We start from the raw sequence: 12,332 nt of genomic DNA on the forward strand, positions 1-12,332 counted from the left end.
GCAGTGTGCAATACAATCCTTGTTCACTGCAGCAAAAGCTGATGAGTGTGTAGTTGGAAGAGGAGAAAGCAGTGGCTTCCAGTAAGTACAAACCACTGGAGGCAAAAAGCAGTGGTACATGGGCAGGAAAGAGTGCCAGGTACAGGAATTATGTTTGTTATCACTGAGTTTTCCTTTTTGCCACTGTTGATTAAATCCCCCAGCTGGACATCAAGAGGGTGAGAAGCTGTGCTCCTTTCATTTCATTCTAAGGTTTTCAGACTGTAGTGCTCTTCCTAGGAAATCTGTGCTTTATTTCACTTGCTGCACAGCTGTGGAGGTGTAATGTCAGAGGCAATCATTGACCAGCCAGGTTTCAAAAATCTCACTGTCATTTCTTGCAGTATGTTGAATAATTTCCTTTGGGAAATAAGACTTACTTAAGATGTCTAACATTTGTCCCTCAAAAATGTTGGTTCCTTTGGAAATGGTGGCTTTAGTGATGTGACCAGGGCTCTGCTCTGCTCTCCTTTCTCTGGGGAAATGGGACTCTGTGGTCTCACTCTGAGCAGCTTGTCTGCATCTGGCACTGCAGCCACCAACACCCAAATAAAGCAAGCACAAAAAGGAAAAAGCAGAGAAAGCTGTTTTTCTGAAATTGTAGCAATCTTTTGTTATCAGTCTGTGATCAGTGCTGTGGTAATTGGTGACAGCAGCTGAGGAAATGCAGGTTATTACAGGAGGTGAATGTCCCTGTCAGTCATCTTGAGTCCAACTTTCTTATCTTCAAATCAGAGCATGGGGTCATTTAAAGCAACACAATATTATTGCATTGATGGAACAGGCAGTCTGCTAAGTTCTTGTGTACCAGATGGTAAATGCAGCTTGAGTTGGCAAATTGTTGCTCTTCTTCCTGCCGTGCAAAGGCTTTTTATCTAAAAGCTTAATAAAAACAAAAGAAAAAACTGAGAAGAAATTCCTTTAATCAAGTGTGAGAGATTTCAAGGAAAATAATAACAGGAAAAAAAGCAGACAATGGTACAAAAAGAGATTCTGCTTCACTGCTTTCTGATTTATTCCTCTTGCATGAGAGCTCTGAGGGACAAAGCCTGCTAATTTTACTCTACAGAGATCCCTAATGACCTCGATAGGAATTTATTTAGAAAATAAGGTACCACTGAGCATAAGTCTGTCCAGCTTTACCATAGTGGCTTCTTCTACAAATATTTCTGAAGTTCAACAGCTTTCCCAGAATAATGGGGAAGGATGAGAGTTTTAAAAAAAGTAGGATTAATGAGCAAAAGCTGATGACAGGACTAGTCATGTTGATAATTGGTCTATAATGTGAGACCCTTAAAATTTTAGACTTGCCTCCAGATACAAATTTTGTCATTCCAGACTAGGCAAGTCCTTGGCAGAACACTTTAGAAGTGAGTCCACTTCTGGTGGAGGTTTCATCAGAGGTAAAGATAAATCTTTCCATCTCTAATTTTAAAAATCTAAGAATCCTCCTGGGCCCTCAAAAAAAAACAAAAACAAACAAAAAAAAAAAACCAAAAAACAAACAAAAAAAAAAACAAAAAACAAAAACAAAAAAACAAACAAAAAAAAAAAAAAACAACACTTATAGTGCCTCTTCAGAGCATATAATGTTCCTTGAAATGCAATCACAAAATCCTCTGCAAATCTAAATCCCAAAGGCAATCAACATACTTTGGTGGAAATCTTAGGAGACTCACGTTGCCTGGTCTTCACTATGCAAACAAATAAATGCCACTTGTCCTGTAATTTTCATCATGGGATATAGATGTGTGTGGGTTTATATGCTCTCAAAGATGAAGGCTCCAATTTCTATGAGTCTAGCATTTCTTTTCAATGGTATCACTCATGGCTGACTTCTGTAATGCATTTAGACATTGTGGGGAGTGCTTTATTCTGTGAACAATACCAGGGCATCCTCTGACTTAGTCATGTCCAGATTTAAACACAGAATCGAAAGTTCTTTGATTTGCTTTTTTTTTTTTTTCAGTAACAAGTCTTCCCAACATATTTCTTCTTGCATGAGTAGAAATATAAGTAAATGAAGTTATTCACAGTAATTTGGACAGAAAGGATTCTGTGAGGGAAGGTGAGGACATCCATTGAACTGCCCTCTACCTCTTGCTTTCTGTAGCACATCCATACCCTGCTCCCAGCCCCAAGGATTTGTGCTCAAGACCACAGCAATCCTCATATACAGCGGGCCAGGTCAGAAGCCCTCCTACCTCCACATCTGTTCTCTGGCAATGATGCTAAAGCAGATGCCTCAGGAAGAGTAAAGAAAAGGGCAAGCATCTAATGATGCTTCTACTCTCTAATGATTTGCAGGTCAGGAATTTCCTGAGCCAGAAAACGTATCTGTGACTTTGGAAAGTGGGCTGTGTGCCCCAGACAAGTGGTTTGTTATGTGATTGTCCCATTCATTGAGCTGGCACCAATTTGAGCATTTTGATCAATGTAGATTCTTGCCTCAAACTAGAGTGCTTATCTGAGTCCTGGTTATTTATCGTTGTTGTGAGTTTTCCTGTTTGTGGCTGTCTCATTTAATGATGAGTGCTGCAGATGGTGTATAAATTGAGACATATTTTAAACTAAGTATGAACTGGTTGTGTAACCTCAGCTGCCTTGGGATTTGTATTGGGGAGAAAAAAAAAAGAGAAATACTTTCCCTGCAGTACTCAGCAGACAATCACTGCTCAGTGAATGAAGGCATGGATGTCATTTTACATCAGCTATACTTGCTTACATTCCTTGTGGCTGGAGGCAGAATTTAAGCAGCCATTGAATATAGCTGATAGAAGGAGGCAATAAAACAGCACAGAAGGAACAAAGAAATGCAAACTTAAACAGATAATAGCCTCATGCTAAAATGAGCTTTTCCAAAGTCTGTGTTTTTAGGGAAAAGAAATTACCCTCCTGTATTGTATTTTCTGTTGCAAAGATAGGAAAAAAAAAAGATAGCTGTGTAGTCATAGTTTAATACACAAAAATCAAAGGGAAGTTTATGCTGTGAGATTCTCAGGATGTGATTTACCACTGTGTTTTCCCCGCTGTCTAGCTTCTTTGACAGCAGTGGGCACTTTGATGGGTAGAGAAAATATTTTTTAAGAGTAGCTATGCAGCTCCTGACCTCCTTTGTAAAGACTGTCAGTTTGCCTCTCAGTGCAGGTTTCTTGCTGGTGCTCAGTGGCAGCATTTGTGTTGAAGTCTTTTCACCATCTGCAAATGAATGGAGGATTTCCATCATTCTGAAAAATGACAACTTGATTTCATGTCATGCCCTCATCACATTGTGGCTTCGTTGCTTGGTGTGGGGACAAAACCAGCAAGGTCTGGTGGAGAGCAGTGCAGACCTCAGCGACCCAGCAGCTCCTGCAATCGCATTTCAACTGCCTGGCTTTCCATCAGCTCTTGAACAGGATCACGTTGTAACCCTGGAGCTGGCTTGGGCCCGAGTTACACACCAGAGGGCTGGGAGGAAGACAGTCCTTGGAGCTGCTCCACTGCTGGCACAGTTGAGATCAACTTAACTGATCTCAGCTGGGAATGCTATTCTAAATTTTGTCAAGAAGGTGGGCTGTGGTTCTGGGCAAACTCCCCATGAACCATCATGCATTTTCTCCTATCTGGGCATGATGAATTCTTTTGATCTTTGATTTATTTCTATAACATAACCCCAGAGCAATGTGTGCTTTCAGAAAATCCTCACAGGCTTTCAGTAAAAATATTTGCCACTTGCAGCAGGAGAGTGAGGGTTACTTAGCACTGTGTGTTTAGTGTCATCTGAGGATCTGTAGGGTAGCACCTGGCCTCTAGCTGTCTCTCCAGAGGGGTGGACCCCTCTCGTAGATCTTGTGCTGGGTTTGCTAGATCTGTGGGGAACTCTCAGATGCTCCAGGATGGCCCAGTGCTGCTGAGTTGAGTTAGGCAAGTGAAAATAGCTCTGGGCATGTCCACTTATGCTAAGATGGGACATGAATGTGGTGGAAGATGGGCAGATCCAGTGATTGTAGCATGGGCATCAACACCCTGCAGGGAGGCACAAAACACCCCCTGCCCAGTTCTGTGGCCCAGTCACTCTAATCCTGCAGACCCTTGGCAGCGGCAGCAGGCCACACCTAAATATGACACCAGGGAAAGTTTTATTCCTTTAAATAAGAACTGAACTGAAGAAGAAGTGTAAAGTCATTATGGCTTAGATCACAGTCATTCTTGAATATCCTCTGGCAGGCTTTTGCTGTTTTGGCAGCAGAAAGCTGCTGCAGCTAAGCACAAGCAGCTGTAGCAGGTTACAAACGCTTTTATGTTTGGGGAAGAAGCAGAGTGCTGGTGAAGCAGCTTCAGTCAGTGCTGTCTATTGATTTTCACCAACACAAAGTGGGTGTGAAACACCTCCTGATCGATCCTGTTCTTTCTTGCTGTGCAGAGGGGTAACACCCCAGGGAGGTTGGGGGTTTAATGGAGTTGCTTTAATGAAGCTCCTAACAAATGGAGTAAGTTGGCTCTCACCAGGCCTTTAGGCTGACCCCAGTTTCTCTCTCACAAGACACATGCTGTGGAGGATGGCGGACCCCATACCTGAGGTGGCCTCTGAGTGAGAGTATGCTTTACGAAAGCATTTCTGACTGCATGACAAACCCAGCCCCCTAAAACCCAACCACCAAATGCTGCTTGAGCAGAAAGAGGCATTATAGCATGGGCTGGTTTCTTTCTGTGTAGAGAGCACAATGTTGGTGGCAGCTGATTTTTCATCCCAGGAACTAATTTAGCATCCCCTTCCCCACATCAATGAAGACAATAAATTACACTTTAACCAAAAACTTGTACATTATTTCTTCTACAGTAGCCAGAATATTTCATCAATTCTGTTTTTCAGTATCTCCCTTGGATCCTCTTTATCAGCTATATTGTTTCATATTAAGTGACTTATTTGATTTACCAGGTAAGGCATTCATGCTCAGCATGAAAATGAGCAATACAGTACTCTCCTGAATATTATTTCCTTCTCAACAGAGCAGATAGCCTAAGCTGCAGATTTAACTGAAGGAAAGAAACAAAGGTGATGTCAGGAAGTATCCTGTCTGGAAGGTGTAATTTCCTGAATATTCTGGCCATTCTTCACTCATCAGCTTTCAGTCAGCCAAATATGTTTTGAAGTCCCTGTGGAAAGACATGCCAGACAGAGGGACTGGGGAAGGGGGCAGAGAATATTTGTCACCCACCAGCTGAGCTGGGACCACAGCCTAACTGTGACACAAGTCTCTGGTGCAATAAGATTATTTATGGGCAGGAGTGTATCTTCATCTGGAGATCTTATGATATCTTGAGTATCTTGTAGCAGGCTGATGAAAGGATGCTACAGATCATGGAACTGAGGGCTCACCTGGAAGTCACTAGAGGAAGTTAGAAAAAACAAGCACTTGAATGCCATATTTCTGCTGCTCAAGTGAATTGTCTAGACTTTGTGCTGTTCTTTACTCAAGTAAGTATGAAGAAAATTAAAGTTTGGACCAGAGGCCATTGTCCTCAAAGCTGGTCAGTACACTCATGTAGAAAGTTTATATAACAATAAAAATTGCAGTGAAAAACAGTGAAGGCAGAAGGTTCCCGGCAGTCTCTTGTGGAAGTGATGGCTTCTGCAAAGTCCTGGCAATCTGAGGAGAAACAGATGTTTTGATTCTCCACCAGGAGGCTGTGAAATTTTGATCTGGCTGTCATTTGTCTGTGTTCACCTTAGCTGTTGTTGTACACCATATGATGGTGACCCTCTTGGGGCTTCCAGATTGCCAGAGCCCATTTCATAAGGAGGCTCTGAAATGATTCAATTACAGTTGATGAGAAACCTAAACTATTAGGAATGTTGAAATGTTTAGTTTGGATCTGAAACTGTAGAAATCTTTGTCCAGCATGCTGGATTCATGCACATTCTAGGTCCTGGTGTTATTTTCTGTATTTCCTATTTTTGGCATTCATGTTTAATACAATCATAAAGTTTCAAAGCTTTAATAAATTGAGATGAAAACAAATAAACAGAAATAAGAGCTGTTCACTGCCTATCTTGGATCACTGGCTGCTAGAAGGTGCCACAGGACACAATAAATCACCTTTGTTATGACTGTAGCAAATGGTCACCAAGTTAAGGCATGGCCCCACTGTTCATAGCTGGACAACGTAATCTTGTCGATGTGAACAATTCAGGTTATTCCTGGATAGTGTATTGGCTTTGCAGCATTCATCTTAACCAAGTTAGGCAAAAATGCAGATTTTTTTTCATATTGCTTTTCTTACTGCTGGTCTGATTTTTGCTTTCATCTTGAGACATCCATGTTGATTTACAATAGCACTCTATCACTGAGATTTTTTTCTTAGCAGAGTCCAGGCAACTTTTCTATTTTTGTTCCAAGAGAAAGAGCAGAGAGATTTGAGGCCTGTAACAGGAAATCATAGGGCTTTGGGTTTTTTCCTTTCCTTTGATCTGAATTTCTATATGTTTATGTTATTGTATAGGTTTCTGTAGAGATAGTATTAGTAAGCAGTGTCTCCCAGGAGGTGTGTTGACAGCCCTGAGCTGTGCTGTGAGCCCTGGGAGCGGGGGATGGATGGTTGGATGGATGGATGGATGGATGGATGGATGGATGGATGGATGGATGGATGGATGGATGGATGGATGGAAGGAAGAGCCCATGGTAGCAGTGCCTTGCACTCACAGCCTGTTAGTGCCCATTGGGCAATGTCTGAGTCAGGGGGACTTTGGAGATGCATTGGCTTATGTCCTGTGTTTTTAAAATCAGTTTGAATCCACTTAGAGATGCTGTGCCACAATTACCCTCTTCTTCCTGGCTGCTTATATGTCACACCTGCTGTTTATATTAAATTGCAGATTCTTGAGGAAGGCAAGTTCTTTTTTTGGCTTGGTGTATGGTGCTTAGGACCATTGGGGTTGTTTCATGAGGATTTTGTCTGCTACTGCAATCTAATGATTAAATAACAACAAAAGGAATCTCTGGGGATAATGCTCTGCTGAAGGAATCTGGATTTTCACTTGGAATTATACTGCTTCATGCCTAAATCTGGGTTTGGTCCAGCTTGCACTGCAGCAAGCTAAGGGGTATTGATCCCTCCAGGAAATTTGAATAAAAGCATCAAAATTAGATAAAACATAAAGAATTTTTTCCCCTCCAGTGATAAGTGCAAAATGCTGAGTGAATAGGATAGAAGAGCTCTGGAAACATAATTCCAAAAGCATGGGGTGCAGGACTGTCCATATTATTATCTGATGCAAACAGCTCTGGGTCTGGAGATTGCACCTAGAGAAGATACTTGCTTTTTTTTTCTGCCTGACATGCTAAGCAGAACAGTGGTTGGGTTGTCTGTCTTCCACAGCTGCGAGGCAGAAAGGTGGGTGTCACCCAGTTTCACAGCTACAGTGCTGAACACTGCTCCTTAATGTGAACACATGACTTGTCCTGCTCCTCCAGAGCTGGAAAGCTTAGGCACATCTTGTGGTGTGCAGGGCTTTTGGCCTTCTTTGCCTGTGAGACAATGGTTTGCAGCCTTTATTGCTACAACTGCATTTTTGTCTCCTTGCTCAGAAGCAAGTTATACTTTATTTCAGTTAGTTCCATGTGTAAATCCATTGTTTCGTTATTTTTAAATGGGAGATAATACTCACTATTTGGCTAAAAGCTATCTTTTCCCCCTGCTGCTTTTCTTTCTCCCTCTCTAGTGAGTTAAGAAAAGTGGAAAGACCTGAAAACAACTCAACTCCAATTTCCTGTTCTAAATAGGCAAGGTCCTAAGCATGTTTGTGTGCTGCTCTCCCAATTGTCTCAGTAAGAACACACCACCTACCAGACCTCTGCAGGACTGCACCGCACTGGCAAAGTCTCCCGCGCTGGCCATGGAGAAGGGTAGCATCTTCTTACTGGTTTGATATCTGTTTTTAATGATAGCTGAACAGCAGCCCAGTAAGAGGAGAGGGATAGTGAGGAAACCTTCCTAAAGATGCTATTCAGGAAATGCTAGACCTGCACCACTCACATTTTACACAAGTATTCTATTTCCAAAGCAGGTACCACACAACCTGCAGAACAGAAGGGCCACTTTGTTATAAAGGCTGCATTTTTTAGTATACGCTGCAGGAAAACTGACCTGAAATGGAGACAACATTTCATTCATATTGTAACCACCCTCAGGAAGAATGGCTTTGCTTTTCTCTGAGAAGATGATATGTCCCCAGTGAGCAAGAGTCAAGGCTCAGTTACATGTAAACTCCTCAAAGCCCATGGCAGGCTTTGGACTGTATCTAATTTATTGGTCACTCTCTCTTTAGCAGCCGAGTGAGGAAGATGTCAGACATTGCCCAGTTTCACAGTTAATTGTGTTGAACTTGTTTTCAAAGTAAATATTGGACAGCTTCTAGCTCCTGGCATTTTTCCATCTCTCTCCTTATCTCTCCCTCAATAGTAAATCAGCTGTGGGGGGAGCTGTGACCTACTCCACTTCAACATGCTGTGCTCTGGACTGTTCACCTGGAGTCCTGGGGCTCGCATGAGATCAGGTGCTTTGTGTGGATGAAGTCACCTCTAGTCCTAGATGCTCGCAGCACAGATCCACATTGACCGTGTTGTATAAAACACTCGTCGAGTTGCTTGGGATACATGATGTTAGGAAGTGACTTAATGGAAGCTGGGGATTGTTTTCCAAGGTCTGCTGCATTGTGAGTTTGAAGAGTCACTTTTTTTCTTCCATCTTTTTCTTCTCTGAGTTTTTCAGTGGAATCACTAACACATCTTTGCTAGCTGCAGTAGTTGTAATAATTCTAGTTCTGGTGTTTGCCGAGTGGTTCTGTTCACTTCCTTATCTCAATACTTTTGAGGGAGTATTGATGAAACATTCAGAATTTGGACATAAAAGGTCCAGCTGAAATGAGGTCTGCAAATAGCCATGACTCTTGGTCCTGAAGTAGTGGTCCATGTTTTCTGTGTTTGGCTCTGAAGGCTTGGCTCTATTTTAAAACATTATCAGCTTCATTGGAGGTAATGCAAAACAATGTAACAGAGGATTTCATACTGGATATTTTATGCCTTCCTTTCTTCATGACACAAATTGTACTAGAAGTAAAGTGTGGACCAGACATCTCAGATAATATATAGCACTGGGGTTAGGAAAGAAATTTATGGGAGCAGCAGCACACAGCCCTTGCCTTCACTTGTCCTGCTTGGACAAGGAAAGCAAGGCACTCCATTAAATGAAATAAGATGACGATATTTGCCAACTTCTTACTTCTCAAATCAGTCAAGAAAAACCACACCAGCAACAGTTGCTCTGAATGAATAATGTGATCTGAATTCTGTGATTTTATTAAATGGTTAAGTGACTTTGTGCTTTGTTCTGCTTCACTGAAATGAAACAATACAGGTTCATTCCAGTCTTTAGTCTTCTGATGGTATGTTTTTTAATACTCTGAGTTGAGATAAATTTCCTTTGATTGCACAGAATAGATGATAAGAGAGAGAACAAAAAAATTTCTAAGCCTTGTAGTAAAAATACTCAGGTGAATTAAACAAGAAATCAGGCTTAAATCAGCCAAAACCAAATTACCTCTTGGTTCTGAAATTACCTCTTAGTAATGAATCAGAGGACCTGTTCTCATGAACACTTATTTGTGTTTTCCAGCCCTAATAAGTTACCTTTTACTTGCTGGTGCTGCAATTTCGTTGGAGTTTTGCAGGTGAGCTCATCTCCTTGTGATGAAGGTACATCCTGTCTTCAGCTCAGTGATGATTAAGCCAAGGCACAGCACTGCTGAAGGACACACAGAGGGTGAGCAAGGGCAAAGCCACTAAGCAAACTCAGGACTCTATGCCTTGCCTCACCTGTGACAGCCCAACAAGCGAGGTCATTTCCACAGGGTCCTGAGTATGACTTGTACAGCAGGTCAGTAGGTTTGTGTAATTTTAAAAAGATTTAGCAATAGATTTGGGTATAGTATGAGCACATTGTTGGATTTTAACCCGTTTCTTGATTCCAGCTAGGTTTGAGCTTCAAAAGCAGCATCCAGAGGGACAGGATGTATTTTTATTTGCCTTAAAAAGAGCAGCCAGCATGACATCATCCCCTTCAATTAGGCAGGCAATGATCTCTGCAGTGGAGGGGGAGGGAACACACTGGCCCCAAATCTGTTGCTCTAGAGCTGGCTGAGTGGATGTGAATAACAGAAGTGATCAAAAGGGAAAGATCTTCAGTCGGGAACAGACAATGGGGTTGCAGAGGGGAAGAGTCTTGCTTTGGCTTTGCAGGGAAGAAAGAAGGGAAAGCTGCAGGAGTAATGAGAAACCAAAGCATGAAATACTCACAGGGAACAAATGGTAGGTAGCTTTAACAACCATTTTAGCAGGGTCAGAGAAGAATAAAAGGATGTATTGAGTCCACTTGCTGAGACAGAATTCACACAGTGCTCATTTGGCTGGCAGAATGGAAAATGGCAGCAATCCTGGGAATTCAAGAACAACCCTTGGGCTGCAGACACATGATTATGTGCCAATGGAGAATACAGTGAATTAGGGACAGCAGAACAGAAGCAGCTCTACTTTGATGTCATGTTTTGCCTTGTCCTTTATTCTGTCTGTTTTAGTTGCTTTTGGAAACATCTAAAGCTTGCAGTAAGAATGTGGTAGTTCCCTCCTCATTTCCAAGGCACACTTTGGAGGGACCTGCTATACCTCTGCTTCATGAAATCCTCTTGAAGGATAGTAACAAGATACAGGGAGAGGTTGAGACCCATTCATACAAGATTAGTTATTTCTGAAGCTACTGAAATCCCTCCGGAGCAAGAAGCTGTTTCAGTTCAAAGCAAATTATCCAACATTTGCACATTCTTGCCACTGAGCATTTGTGAAGCAACTGCCATCATGGTTTTTATTTATGGTAGGAAATAACCTGGTATCACAGAGCCTGTGCAAGAATGGAGCCCTATATTAATGTCTGCTGTATGTTTTCACTCTTTGCTGTATATGTTCATGAGACATAGATTTGAGACCCTTTTTCTGAAGTGAACACCAGGTTGTCATGGCCTTCATTTGGGGGCTCAGAGAACATCACCAGAAATCAGTATAACTTTCCACTTAGCTCCTCATTGTAGATGATTGGAGCACAGGCATGAACTGACCCTGCTCCCAGCCTTGTGGAAAGTACATCAATAGGGACAGATGTTTGAATCTTGCTGAACTTCAGCTCCTGTGTCTTTAAGGAGAGCAACTACCCCATATTTAAATTACTTGAAGTCTTTGTTCTGGATCTATTGGAACTCCATTCAGAGTGAACTTGTGGGATACTGGGGAAACTGCCCAAAGTCTTCCAAAGGCAGGAAGAGAAGAGGGCTGAACAATGATGGAGTAATATGCATTTAAAGGGCCTTTTGGATCCAGTTACAGATGTTACAGTACAGGCTAAAAATCCTCAGTTACTTGAGCCAGGTACCTGAAATATCTCGGGTTATCAAGGGTGTGTTTTGCTGTCATACCTGAGACAGAGGATAGAGGCACTGAGAAAGTTGCTGTAGACAAATAATCATCATTCAGATTTCAGAGAAGATGACAATCATTATTCTCACCTGCTGGTACATCTGTGTGACATTGAATTACTGCATGTGGGGAGTGTGAGCTGTGTCCAGGCCAATTCTTACCAGCCTCCCAAATGCAGGCGCAACAAATAAGTGTATCCAGCATTTCTAGCCAGGCCTAGGACTTTGTTGCCAATTACCTCTCACTTCACTTGCCCTCTGAAAGAGGACTTGTTTAACTGAGTCAGGTGGCTTGGCTTTTTTTTGTAATAGGCAACTGCAACAAAAGGGCTACATCATTCTCAACTCAGATTATAGACTCCTTGTACTGTTGTGGGGCATTATAGCAAAGTCAGTGAGGGCTTTTGTTGCTAACAATTAGTTTATATCTGGCTTTAATTAAAGAGCATACTAAGGTCAGTATTGGGGGCACAATCAAAGGCTTCGTGGGATCTGGCATATCATACTGAAATTTTTTAGCATCTGCTAACCTTAATTGATTTGCACGCAGGACAACAGATTGTCTGGGATGTTCTGAGGTGCCATATTGTCAAGCCCCACCAGTTTTCTGGACATTGCACTAGGAATGTTTCTTCTTGTTTGCACATCTTTCATCATGAAAGACCAAGCTGTGTAGAAACAAACCAGCCAAGTTCAAGCTGTGATCTCTTCTGCCAGGCTAGTGCCCAGCAGTCCTATTAATTATGTAGATTCTGGCTAGGGATAAAAAGGCTAAACAAATGAACTTTAA

At 42.0% G+C, this 12,332-nt stretch overlaps 1 protein-coding gene across 7 annotated transcripts in view; it reads left to right on the forward strand.

The window, feature by feature from the left end:
* Positions 1-12,332, forward strand: part of DUSP10 (dual specificity phosphatase 10) — a 241,796-nt gene that overhangs the window by 83,618 nt on the left and 145,846 nt on the right. The window lies entirely within an intron of this gene.

This window comes from Vidua chalybeata, chromosome 3 (assembly GCF_026979565.1).
Source record: "Vidua chalybeata isolate OUT-0048 chromosome 3, bVidCha1 merged haplotype, whole genome shotgun sequence".
Classification (NCBI taxonomy): Eukaryota; Metazoa; Chordata; class Aves; order Passeriformes; family Viduidae; genus Vidua; species Vidua chalybeata.